General features: G+C 45.3%; 1 pseudogene; it reads right to left on the minus strand.

Moving 5' to 3' along the window:
• Positions 1-10,514: 10,514 nt before the first annotated feature.
• On the minus strand, positions 10,515-11,361 carry LOC147454617 (uncharacterized; annotated as a pseudogene).
• Between the last annotated feature and the right edge of the window lie 200 nt (positions 11,362-11,561).

Consider the following 11,561-nt stretch of genomic DNA (forward strand, 5'->3'; position numbering starts at 1 on the left):
AATGCTTGGGTGTTGTAAAGAGCTTAGAAGTGGAGGCATATGATGCAAAGGCAGTGGTTGATTTTCATGTGATGCCAGCAGGGTTGGGAGCATATCCTATTATACTGGGCAGACCATGGTTACGTGCAGTGGGAGCTGTTCAAGATTGGCGACATGGTACGATTAGCCTCTATGGAAAGACAGGTACCAAGAGCTTTTATAATATGGACACAAGGAAACGATTAGAGGAGCTTTATGAAGATGAGGATGAGTCTAGTGATGAAGACTCTTCCACGGTGACAGATGAGGACAGTGATAGCACTACCAGCAGTGATGAGGATGCTGATGTTGCATTTCTTTTGATGGACAAAGAAATCCAGGAGTTTGGTTTAGTTGCATTTGCGAATGAGGTTGAAGATGAAAGTGAAGGCCTTATGAAGTGATTGAAGGCTGATGCAAACCAAGGTTGAGTTGTCAAAGAAGCAGGAATTGATGACACAAATGATCAGTGGAGACCTCTCAGCTATGGAGAAGGATATATATTTGCACATGCTGGCTAGTTTTCCTGATTTGTTCATTACTTCATATGAAGAGATCAGAGGGTTCAAGGGTGAAGAGATGCATATAGAGCTGAAAGAAGGTGCTAAGCCAGTGCGGCAAAGGCTAAGAAGGATGGGTCAAGAGCAAATGGAAGCCTTGCGGGAAGAGGTGGACAAGTTATTGAAGGCAGGGTTCATAGTCCAGTGGAGACCACAGAATGGGTGAGTCCAGTTGTAGTCAGTCCAAAGAAGGATGGGAAGTGGAGAATTTGTGTAGATTTTAAAACCCTTAAATGGCAGCCACTAAGAAGAACCCATATCCTCTTCCATTCATCGATCAGATCTTGGATTCAGTGGCAGGTTATGAGAGGTACAGTGTGTGTGATGGTTTTTCAGGCTATTTTCAATTGAAGATTGCTCTTAAAGACCGCACAAAGACAACTTTTATTACGCCATGGGGCTGCTATTGCTACACAGTATTGCCATTTGGGTTGTCAAATGGACCATCCTTCTATCAAGAGAGAGCAAATTGGGTGTTGGAACCATTCATTGGTAGTTGTGTTAAAGCTTTTATGGATGACTTCTGTGTCTATAGCAGTAGGGCTGAACACCATGAGAAGCTGCAGATGGTATTGGCTCGATATGATGAATGTGGAGGACAACTAAATCCAAAGAAATGTCATCTAGCACAGCCAAGGGTGAAGTTATTGGGCCATATGGTGTCAGAAAATGGCATTGAGGCTGATCCAGATAAGGTTAAGTCTATTATTCTTCTTCCATCACCTACGAGTACGAAGCAATTGGCAACCTTTATACACAAAGTGAAGTACATGGCACGGTTTATTCCATTGTCTTCGCAGCTTCTTTATCCATTACAGCAAGTGGCAAAGCATGATCCATTGCAATGGGATGACAAGTGTGAAGAAGTGTTTCAAGAGGTGAAAGAGGTGTTAGGGGGTTGTCAGCCATGCAGGCTCTTGATTGGGAGAAAGTGTTTTATGTAAATCCATCAGTAGGGGATGATGCCATTGGAGCCATGCTATTGCAAAAGGGGAAGGGCAGCCATTATATGAGGCCAGTGTATTGTGCAAGCCGAGTGAAGTTGGTAGCGGAGAGAAAGTTATCGGAAGTAGAGCTAGTGATGGCCAGTGTAATATTTGCTTGTCGACGATTTCGTCATTACTTGCTACCACGGCCTTTTGTTTTCTTGACGAGTTATGCCTTTTTGCCACAGTTAATTAATGGTACTAACATGTCAAATGTGGTGAAGAAATGGGTAATTGAGCTGCAAGAGTTTGAGTTCTCTTTTCTAGTGGAAGATAGTACAAGGGCTACCCTAGCTGATTTGTTGACCTACAAGGAGAATCCCCTTATTGTTAAGGAAGAGGTGGTGAGAAAGGTAGTTGAAGAAGTGCCACAGATCAGCAATGCACATGTGTTGTTCTTTGATGGTTCATACAGAAAGAGCCATGATGCAGCTTCAGGGGGTATAGCACTTTATGATCCAGAGGGGAAGCTAGTATGCAAGAGAGGGTTCAAATTGGATGCTCATAGTAACAATGAGGCTGAATATGCTACTTGGAAGCCGGATTACACATTTGTTTGAAGCATGGGTTCGAAGGTTGAGCATAAAAGGTGATGCCTTGTTAGTGGTGAAGCAAGTGCTGGGTGTGTGGAAGAGCAAGAACACCTCATTGAAGGAAATGTGCTTCAGAATTAAAGGCCTGTTAAAAAAGTTCGAAGCATGGAGCATCAGACACATTGAACGTGCTCTAAATGGAGAGGCACATGAAGCAGCTCAAGGCATGATTGGGGAGCTATTTGTGTTGAGGACCACTTTACCTCTTTATCATGGCCGGGAAAGTTTGGCTCAAGAAGAGGAGTTTTTGCTAACAGGAATCATTCCAAAGGAGATTCAGAAGTCTAAGAAGTATGGCTTTGTGCGTAGAGCATACAGGTACAAATTGATTGGTGATGTCTTATACATGAAAGGGGCTGATCTCGTGTTGAGACGTGTACCTTGGCGGGAGGAGCTTTACAGAGTGTTGGAAGAGAATCATGAAGGCGCATGTGGTGGCCATTTTGCTCTAAAGATCACCTTGCATAAGATTTGCAAGAGGGGTATGTATGGCCTAGTTTGCACAAGGATGTTCACCATTGGTGTAGGTCTTGCAATAGGTGTCAAGCATTTGGGAAGAGAGTGTTGAAGCTAGAGCTACGAGAAAAAACCATTATGGCGTTTGATGTGTTTGAAAAGTGGGGGATTGATGCAATAGGCCCCGTTACCTATCACAAGCAGGGGCAAAAGCTATATTTTGACGGCAGTGGACTATCTCTCTAGATGGGCAGAGGCTATAGCAGTAAAACAGATCACTGCAAAGGATGTGGCAAAATTTGTGTATGATGAAATATGTTGCAAGTTTGGGGTGCCATGGAGCTACTTTCAGATAAGGGGCCAGGATTTAGAGCTAAACTGCTAGACTTCTTATGCACAAAGATGAAGATTAGGCACCAGCATACCACTCCTTATTACCCACAGTGTAATGGCTTAAATGAAAGATTCAATGGTGAGTTGGTACAGATTCTTTCGAAAGTGACAGAGCACCAAGGAAAGAATTGGGATTTGGAATTGCCTAGTGCATTATGGGCTTACCGTACTTCGGTGAAGACAGGTACAGGGTTTACTCCATTTCATTTGGTTATGGAAGGAAGCACTATTGCCTGTGGAAGTAGAGTTGCCTGCGGTCAAGATGTTAGAGAAGTTTTGCTTGGGCCGCCTAGTGATGCATTCAAAGAGAGGCTCTTACAGTTACAAGAGGTTCAGTTGGATAGGATGAGCGCATTGGAGCATTATGGGCAGATGCAGGATAAGGCTTTGGCAAAGATAAATGAAAAGGTCAAAAGTAAGGGTATCAAGAAGCATGACTTGGTTTTGCGCTACAACAGTAAGCTGGACAACACCTTCCAAAAGAAGTTTCAAATTAAGTGGGAAGGCCCTTTCAAGGTAGTGGAGTGTTTTCCAAATGGTACATATCAGCTGGCTAACCTGGATGGATTCTACATAAGTCAAGGTAAATGGATTGCGTCTTAAATTGTATCATGCCAGATTATGATGGTGGAGCAAGATGAGCTGTCTGTGGAGCAAGCAATGTTGGTGAAAGGATGAGGAGACCTGTGATGCGGCGAGTCTCATATCTCTCTTTGCTGCTGCTGATCATGAATGATCTAGCAGGCTAGGGGATGGGAAAATTATGTCAGGAGTTTTTGGAGCAAGGGATTGCGCATATGTACATACACATGCATGGTGCATCGAATAAAGGATTGCCCATTTTCCATAGCCAGGTGGTTACGTGGGGCCCACATGTGTACAGGTAGACAGGGTGTACATAGTGCAACGATTTCCCTATTATCAGTACTAGTGTGTTTTTTCTACAATAAGGAGGAGTTGGTAGCGCGTAAAACTTCTCGAGGAAGCTATCCGCGGCCGACGACATGAGGTAAGCAGGTGCGTCAGATGGCATCTAGTGGCGTCAGGAGGTCGAACGGGGTCAATACTTGCACGCGATTATGACACAACGTGGGTGTTTTCTTGTGAGACTTATGCAGAAAGGTCATCATGAGGACCACTTTTGGGGCCACTTCACGTGTTGCGATTCATTATTGGAAAAACTGAGTGCCAGGTGTGGGATGATGCAAAAAGGTGACAACTATGCACTGCGAGGTCAGTTTTTGGCCTGTTCGGGGTCCGTTTGAGGTCATCTAAAAGGCCAAGGGTGCCCAACTAATAAAGCTAAGTGTGGGAACTGAAAAAACAGAGAGAAGACCAGAAAAAAAATGGAGAAGAGAGGAGAACAGCCGCAAGTGTGTTTTTTGCTGTTTTTGGAGCATGTTTTTGGCCGTAAACTGCTCATCCGAGGTCGATTTGAGCACTATGACTTGTAGGGTGGTTTTTGGCGTTCCGGACGCAATGCACTGTCCATTTTGCCAAATTCCTCACATCTTTTCTGCTTTTTTTTTGTGTAATCTTCTCCGGTGAGTAAGCCTCTGCTTTGTTAATCTTAACTCGGTTGTATTGGTTATTTCCTCAATACTGTGTAAACCTATTTGCCCCATTGGTGTTGGGCTGACTTCATTGAGACTAAACAACAGAAATTTTCCTCCTTTGGCTGAATTGAGAGTTTTAGTGTGTGAGTGTTGAGTGGCAAGTGGGAAATCTCTCTCTTCTCACTTGTCTATGTGTTTCCTGTCTCGGCCAAGCTGGTTGTGTAAGCCAGTGGTGCCCCTAGTGTGTGTGTTGTGGATCTTACCAAGAGTGTGTGTCGGGTCCATTATAGAGTGCGTTCCTGTGTGTTTCCATCCTTCACATCGCGATGCCTATATCATCAGCTTTCTAAATAAGGGGAATGTCCAACAGCACCTAAGGCAAAAACAATGGCTGGTAAGACGGGCTACTAGTACCGACTATACAACGACCATTTTATGTAAGGGCAAGGATCCAATTCTCAGGATCCAAACCTCCAGTGAAATCACAGAGTACATTTCAAGCTGCCATGATGGCGTTTGTGGTTGTCTTTTGCTCTAGATATCACCAATGAGGAAGATTCTACAAGCAGGATACTTTTGGCCTAGTTTGAACAGAGATGTGCACCATTGGTGTAAAACATGTAGGGCTTTTCAAGTGGCCAGTGATCGTACGCTAACCTACAAGCCACAAACCCCTATCATTTCATATGGTCCGTTTGAGAAATGGGGAATAGATGCAATTGGTCCGTTACCGAGGGCTCAATCAGGTAAACTGTACATCATAGTGGGTGTAGACTACATGACACGATGGGCAGAAGCAACGGCCACCACCCGCATTACAACCCAAGAGGTGGCAAAGTTCATTTTTGAGCATATCGTTTGCCGTTTTGGCACTCCTCTTGAGATAATATCAGATAGAGGACCAGGATTCAGAGGTGATGTGGTAGGGGAACTGATGAAGAAGTTAGGCATCACACGTCGGCATTCCACACCATACTATCCACAATGCAATGGTCTGGTAGAGAAGGTAAATGGAATGATTTGCCAGATCATCACAAAACAGGTGAACGACCATACAGGAGATTGGGATAAACATCTCATGGCAGCTCTTTGGGCCTACAGAACAACGTTCCGAACATCACTAGGTTTCACCCCTTTCCATCTAGTTTATGGGAAGGAGGCAATTCTACCCATTGAGGTACAAATAGCCAGCTTACGAGTCTTGGCCAGCTAGACCCACCGTCCAATCATAAACCTTAGAAACCACATCTTGTATCTAGAGAGACTCCAACTGGATAGGGAAGAAGCAATCAATCACTATGTAGCACAGGCAGAACAACGCCGACTCACTTTCAATCAAGGGCTTAAAGAGAAAGGACTGGAAAAAGGCATGTTAGTACTGCGATATGACAACAGATTTGATACCAGGAAGGATAAGAAATTTCAACCCAGATGGGAAGGGCCATTCATCATCAAGAAGCGCTACGACAACGGCAACTATAAGCTGATGGAAGCAGATGGGAGAATTCACAAGACTAGAGTCAATGGATGGAGACTGAAGAGGTATTTCTTTAGGTTTGACCCAGAATTCATGCTAAAAATTCCAGAAGAGGGAGAACCCTCTAACTCTACAGCTGAAGAAACTGAAGAAGGGCTAGAAGCATGAATGCCTCTAGCCAAAAGAGAGAGGGCTAATGATAGCCAACTTTCGGAAATCAAAGAAAAAAAAAAAAAACTCATTTCACCCCCCCCCCACTCTCGGTACCCCCCCCATCGTAACCTATTTTTTCCCCTCCCGCCCCACGGGCATCGGATAAAACCCTCGCACTCTCTTCCCCCCGATTTACCCTCCCCAGCCAGGCAGAAACTTAGAGAAGAAAACCCCAACCCCTCTCTCGTGCTCCCTCGGTGCGAGCCGCGTGAGAACGCCCCCCCTCACTCTTACACTTACCCGAATCACACTCACCCATTACCCTCTACCCTCATTTCCCCCCCCCCCCCCCCCCCCCTCTTTGGCCCGCCAATATTCCCTCTTCCCTCTTCCCCACCCGCTTGCCTCACCCTCCTTCGGCTCATTCACACCCCCCTCGGCCTCATCCCCCCCCCCCCCCCCCCCCCCCCCTCTTGGCCCGCGGATATATTCCCTTACACCCCACCGATTGACTAATCCCCCCCCTTCGTCCTTAAGCCCCATGCAAAAAAAACACCCCCCCCCCCCCCCCCCCCCCCCCCCCCCTCTCACCCACACAACCCATGCCCTGCCATACCCCCTCTCCCCTCACTCTCCCTCACACACTCTCTCTATCTCTTATCCCCTTACCCTCTCCCCTCCCCCCTCTCCCTCACTCTCCCTCTCACGGCAGCGCCAAGGGCTCTCTCTCTCTCTCTCTCTCTCTCTCTCTCTCTCTCATCCGGATGACGCCACAGCACGCCAAAGCTTGCTCTCTCTCCCATGCGAGTAGCGCTGCACCACACACAACACACACACACACACACACACACACACACACACACACACACACACACACACACTCCCTCTCACACACACACCCCACAACACACCCTCCCCCTCTTCCTCTCTCTTCCATGCGTTGTGCACCGCGTTGCATCCCACACACACACACACACACACACACACATGCCCTCTCTCCTAGCGCGCAGTCCGCAGCCGACACACACACACACACGCCCTCGCGGCAGCAGCATGAAAAAAAAAACACACACATACACACACACACACACTCACACACACCATACATACACACCCCCCTATCCTACCCCCCCCCCCCCCTCCTTCCGCCATACGCAGTAGAACAAGCCGCCGGCATCAGAGAAGAAAAAATAAATATATATATATATATATACATTATATATTTATATAGTACCCCCTCTTCCCTTGTTCCCACGCACGCATGCGCACACACATATACATATACGCACTCACCCGCAAATACACATATATACATATATGCTCCCACACTCACACACATACACATGACGCGCATATACGCACGCACCGACAAAATACAAAAGAAGAAGAACAAGCAAAAAGCCATCGACATCAACAAAAGAAGAAGACGATCCAAAGCACGCGCCGCCAACAACAAAAACAAAAAATGCGCCGAAGGCATGCCCCGGCCGACTCCGAAAAGAAGTACGCTCGACACCGACGCACCTGCAGCACACCATTCGCCGGCAACACGCAACCACGATGCCATCCCATTAATTTTTAGGTTATTTTACCATTATCTTCAGTTTTTCACCCGAGTCATTGTAAAATTTCCATTTTGTAAATATCCTCTCTCTAGGTGATGGTCACAAAGGCCCACCTAGAGATTCCCATCTTTTAATAACCTTCCCCAAAACAAAGCAAGGGTCAACCACACCGGGCCCACCGCTGCTTTGTCTCCCCGATTAAGATTACCCTAACCACACTGGGATTACTATAATCCAAGCAGACAACACCTATAAATTGGCACTGAGAGGTCACTATCGGGGGGGGCAACTTATGTGGAACCAAGCATTGGGTAGAGTGTAGTAGGAGGGATTGACACCAAGGACCTTATGCGTAAATTAAGAAATGTGGTTAGTGATGATGACGTTCAACAAGCTTGTGATGAGGCTGGAATCAGCACCAAAGCCTATCATGCTATTTTTCAACTCCTAAAGGATGCCCTCAAAGAACATGGCATTGTGGAAAACCTATTTCCCGTTCCTCACAAGGTCAAGCTCGCAAAGAACGCCACAAACGAAGATGTGTTCTCTCGCATTGGGACATACCTACACATTGAGGACACAATGCCAACTTCCCTTTATGCTTCGTGCGCAACAAAGACAAGGGGAAAAGGTAAGAAACAATCCATAAGACCTTCGGAGAAGGGCTTTCCTTACACAATGTGGAACAATATTTTCGTGGATCTTAGAAGGCTTCAAGAAGCCATGCTTAGATTTTACGAGTTACTTGAAGAAGGTGACACACTTTAATTTTTTCTTTGGTATTATTCTTATCATAGACACTGAAGTTTAAGGTCTTAGCACTATTTATTTTGTAGTGCCTGGCACAAAAGTCGCTTTTGTGCTGAAACTCGATGAGTGTCAAATAGTGAAAGGCCGAAGGTTAGAGAGGCTAAGTGTCACTCTAATGAACGAGGCCCTTCTGCAAACCAAGTGAAGGGATTCAGTCGAGCCATCTCCCACCCCATCTTTTAGCGTGCAATCAGAGAAAGACATTTGGTGGTTGGGTGCTATTGAGGTGCCCAAAGAGACCAATGGAGTACTTTCATGGATTTTTGAGAGAACTCCATGGATCACATAAGTAATACACTCCCAAATTGCAGGTCAAAAGTTGGAGATTGAGAGCTTTGGTAGTTATGATGTGGAGTTGCACTTAGGTGGGGATTTGAAGACCATAAATTATTTGCTTGGCTGCAAACAAGGGGCTTCTTCTCTCATGCCTTGTCCATTTTGCACTCGAGGGTACAAACCTAATGGACAAAAATCACATAAGAGCACTGCAAAGGCTGGTTACATGCTCCCATGGCAAGGGCATGGAGAACAAGGGTTAGATTGTCGTGATGTCAGAGATGAAGGTAGAGAATGGGAAGCGTCTATTCTGAGATGTCCCATGCTCAATGCCCCAGACCGTGATCAAAAGGACCACACTTGGAATCCAATCTTTCGATTTCCTCTATCGAATGTACATTTTTGTACATAACACGCATTCATGCACATTTTCGATAGGCTATTGAAGTTCCACATTGACTATGCTTTCACAATGAAACCATTGGAAAAGTCCTAGGAAGCGATCGAAAGAGTGGAGGTACTCTTGAATTCCATTGGCTGTCTTGGTGGAAATGTGTCTATCATTGCTGTAAAGAACACAGGGGAGGCCCATGAAATTGCTCAACAAGTGTCAATGAGTGGACAAAAAGCTAGACACTTTTTGAAGAAAGTTTCCCAAGGAAAGCCAAGTCGATATGATGCTCAAAACAGCTCCAACCAGCAGGCAGGTAACCTTTGGGAGCTTGGAAGGAGTTATGCAAAGCTACTACTGACAATGATTCAAATGGCAAGCTTGCAAACAAGTGCAAGCAAGTTTGGGCACATTTTGATAAAATGGTCAAGCTTATGGGCCTTAACAGCACAACAGAAGAACAACGCCAATCATTTCAAGAAGCTTTGGCGGATTTTACCAAGGTCTTCACCCTTTCTTGGGGTGAAAATAACATCACACAATACATGGTAAGTCATTCATGGTGTATTCATTACAAGGGATTTTTTTTATTTAATAATGTGGATCGTTTACTCATGTGAACAGCATATCTTGTTTGCGCATGGTGCATTTTTTATGCACAAGTATGGATCGCTTGAAATTTTTAGCACTCAAGGCATGGAGAAGTCCCATTATCAAGCAAGGGGAGTGTACTTCAAAAATACTCGACATGGTGGTGGAATGGTGCAATCCAATTATTTGGAGGAGATGTTCAACTGGTTTTTTTGCACAACATTTTCTCGTAAGCTCACAATGGAGCGTGCGCGACAATCCAAGATTGCTATTGAAGTGCGCAAATGGAGTCGTCAAGAGCATAGCAACAAGTGGCACATGTCGCAAGGTCCAACCAAGCATGTTGCATGGCGGCGATGCAGAGTGCGACAAAGATCAAAGTGGATACTGCGCGAGTCACTAAACGTGAACGCAGGGTCCAACTCTTAGCGACATGTTTATTTAAAAAATAATTTTTCCTTTAGCCACCACGGATCAATTTCTACAATGCCAATAATATCTTGAGTTGATTAGCATACAATGGAGATCCTACAACAACTTACTTACATGGTCAATTCAAAGATCAAAGGGTCATAGTCTAGCACAAGAGAGCAAAATATAAGAAGGAAAATGTAACCTGTACTTAAAACATATGGTAATAGATGGAGACCAAAATATAATCTCAACACGTTACATCAAGACACAAACTCTCAATTACAAGGGTAGGCATAAGCTAAAAGTTTGCAAGCACGGGACTTGTTGGAACGTCCACGGACGCGCTTTCTTCCTACTGCAGACAATAAGTCAGACAAGGTGAAATCACCTGAAGATGTCGACATCACACCAATCACCTTCTTTGGATTAGTAGCTTCCATGTTCACATCAATCGGATCAGTCTCCTTATCCTAAACTTTTCCCTTGTTTACATCTTTCTTAGTAGTCCCACCTTTAGCACCATCCTCACTACTATCTACTTTCTTAACACCATCGGCTGCTCCCGCGCCATTCTTTTCAACAACACCCTGCCCTGCCATGGCCTCAGTTGTAGTTAGCAGCACCTCATCAATTACAGAGGGTTCATCAAACTTGGTTTGCTTGTCCCGTGGCTTGTTGACGTCCATTGCAAAGGCTTCAATAGTATTCATTCCAACACTATCCTGGCCTTCAACAACCTCCCTCGTGTCCATAGCAATATCCACCCCTTGGCTGTCACCTGTTGTGTACACATCTTGCCCCTCTACTTTCTCCTTCCTCCAACCAGATTCCAAGTCTACAAGGACGTCTTGAACCCATTCCATACTAGCAAGGTCCTCCACATCCTTAGCATAAAACTTTGTCGGTCCAGGCCCACCATTCTTCGCACCCATCATGTCTGTTCCTTGCACATATTGGCTTGAAGACCTCACATCTTCCTTATCTGGAAAATCAGAAATGACTCACTCAATGAACACTGTAATCCAAAAGTAGAAATCTTCAACGTATTGAAAACATTGCCAATTGACCCTTTACAATATAATGGGCAATGATATAGTCTTTTGCCACTGCATGAATTACCATTCCACACCCCTCTTTCACACATGTGCCACTAGTGTGCAAAAGTGCACTAAAGCAGAGAGGGTGGTATTGACGCATGCACTCTACCATGAAGCTGCCCACAACATACGCCACCTCTTGATACTCCCCGCATGCAACACACGTGCCAAACCCATGGATTGTTTTGTCAATATCTACAAGGGATGGCCTGGGGAAGAGGGTGA

This window comes from Adiantum capillus-veneris, chromosome 7 (genome assembly GCF_014529385.1).
Source record: "Adiantum capillus-veneris isolate H3 chromosome 7, ASM1452938v2, whole genome shotgun sequence".
Classification (NCBI taxonomy): Eukaryota; Viridiplantae; Streptophyta; class Polypodiopsida; order Polypodiales; family Pteridaceae; genus Adiantum; species Adiantum capillus-veneris.